Source organism: Cajanus cajan, chromosome 3 (assembly GCF_000230855.2).
Source record: "Cajanus cajan strain Asha chromosome 3, NIPB_CcT2T_4, whole genome shotgun sequence".
In the NCBI taxonomy this organism is placed as follows: Eukaryota; Viridiplantae; Streptophyta; class Magnoliopsida; order Fabales; family Fabaceae; genus Cajanus; species Cajanus cajan.
In genome coordinates this window covers 73,262,559-73,265,530 of record NC_138519.1, presented here as the reverse complement: position 1 = coordinate 73,265,530, position 2,972 = coordinate 73,262,559, and positions in this window count along the sequence as shown.

Below are 2,972 nucleotides of genomic sequence, written 5' to 3'. Positions count from 1 at the left end.
AAATTCAATTTTATAAATAAGAAAGGAGGTAGTATAAAATATGCTTACAAGTTACAACTAAAACCTTGAAAATGAATCCGCTTCTTTTATCATTATAATTACTATTTTTTAATGTATTATTATAATATGAAAAAAAAATATACATTTTTAAGAGAATGACAAAATATACATATTAACATGAGAATATAAATATTGACAATTTATATTTTCATATAAATTTTAAAATTACACAACAAATTAAATAATGAGAATATAAACAAAAAAAAAAGTGTGAATAAATTACTAATGAAATGAATAAAAGAAAAGCACTATAAAATTATATAATTTCTTATATACAAATAATTAGTTTATATAATTTTCATATTAAGTGTGAAAATAATTATATCGTTGATTAAAAGAACTATTTCAGATATAATTTTTAAAATAGTTATATAAAAATAAATAAACTATATTATTAGTAGGGGTGGCAAAACGGGTCAGCCCGCCCCGTTTTGACCCGCCCCGCCAATGGCCCGCCAAAAACGGGCCGGGCCGGGCTGGCCCGCCAATGAAAAATGGGCTGAAAATGCTGGCCCGCCCCGCCTAAGGATGGGTTGGCGGGCCGGCGGGCTACCTCGTATACCCAAAAAATATTTAAAAAAAAAATGGAAAAAAATATATATTTTATGTTTAAATAAAAAAATGGAAAAAAATTATAAAAAAAGGAACCATTGCTCGTTACCATAAGCATAAGAACCAGGGGGAATGGTATGCTCTTCGATGGCTGCGGCTGGTGGAATTCATTTACGTTTTGGCTGTTGGCTGAAATTGGTTTAGGTTTTGGCTCTTTGGTGGCTGCAAATGGGCTCTATTGGGCCTGATTTTTTTTTTTTTTTATATTAAGCCTATTATTTATACTAGCCCAATCATTAAATCAATAAATTACCTATGCGGGCTTGACGGGTTGGGACGGGCCAGCCCGCTATTTGGCCTGCTGGGTTGGCGGGCTTGGCGGGGCGGGCTTGGCAGGTTGGCAGGCTGAAATGATGGGCCCGACCCGCCAATTTTTGGCGAGCCAGCGGGCCACGACCCATTTTGCCATCCCTAATTATTAGTATTAAACTCTTAGTATATTTTGATTAAATTCATAAAAAAAATTATTTGAAGCCCGGTTTATGTCTACCTTCTAGAACAACGTGGCACACCCTTGTTATACAAGTCGCTACAAATCATGTATCATCTTTATTAGATTGGTACGTTGCATAACAACTTGGATCGCTCTTAACTACCATTTTCTTGTCACTAAATGAACCAATCAAATATCCTCTCTCTCTTACAAACTTTTCTTATGCTTTTAAATTTGAAAATATTTCTTCGAAATGAATTATGTTTGTTGAAATACAATCCAATACAAATATAAATGCGGCACCTCTCTTAACAAAACCTTAAACCTTAATTCATCACGAAATAATAGAATAATCATCCACTAGAGTTGATATTAGTTTAAATTTTATTTAACCTTCTTGAATAACATTAAACAATATTATTATAATGACCATTTTTCAGCACAAGAGATTTCTGGATACTATAATTAATCTTTTATAGGGATGTATCCGGAGATCATCAATTTAGAAGGAAAAAAAATAAAGTTAAATGATACAGTTTATTTAATTTTTTAAAATTAAAATTAAAATATTAAACTAATTGAAAATAACAGAGAGATTTGATTTGGTTCATTCGATTGATCATAATCTATATATATATATATATATATATATATATATATATATATATATATTAAATTATATTAAAAAATATGAAATAATAATAAATTTATCATAAAAATATATATAAATATTGATGATACGAGACATTGATAATTCTTGAATTTATAATACCATTTATAATATATTTGTTAAAAAGAACCTCAAATCTTAAAAGAAATAAAAAAAATATAATGTAATATAATTAAGGATTGGTTGTTTTTAAAATTATGAAAATGTGAAGAAAAATCGAATCAATAAACACCTCTATTTTTTAATTATATTCTTATGAGCTTAATTAGTTTGTTTTTTTTCTTACATCAACAAATTTAAATATTTATATAGATTATAAAAAAATTATTAGGATAACAATGTGTTCATAAATATTGAAATAGTTATACCAAATAATTATAATTCTTGAATATATATTTTAAAAAAAATTTAACATATTAACATTTGTATCAATCCGTCCATTCTTATGGATTCGACCTTAAAAGTCATGATTTTTTTTTTATCTCACATCCACCAAGGTTAACATGTCTCCATTTCACTTCATTAGACACTCATTGGATTTTAAGAATTTGAGGATCTAATTTGTTTCTAATTGAGACAAATTCTTAATACCTAAGCTCCAATTTGCCTATTAGAGCACACACAAACACATACTATAAGAATAGTCTAATCACATTTATGAGGTAATGTCTCCTCAAAAATATCCATGTACTCTTATTCATCATGCATGTTAATTGTGTTTTGTTACACTAAATACATTTAAAAAAAAATTGCAGTACAATTTATGACCATTGATCCTTGCTGAAGAAGCAAACATGTAAGGTTTTCTCAAGTATTTTCATGCCGAGATATAGCCATAAATACTTACTAATTTTAATAGAGTAAATATCTATTACATTGTCTAAGATCAATTATTTGCACTATAAATATGGAAACGACTTCTCTCACATAATATATATATATATATATATATATATATATATATATATATATATATATATATATATATATATATATATATATATATATTACTTAAACATTAGAGTTTTTGCATGTTCATGCACCATTAATTAACAAAGAGAAAGTTTACCTATAAAGTTAATTAATTATCCAATATAAGTGTATGCAAATCCCTTTACCTTAATTAAATCAATATAAAATTATAGATTGCAATTTACTATCTTTGCTTAATTTATTTGTTAATTTTTTTTAAAAAAT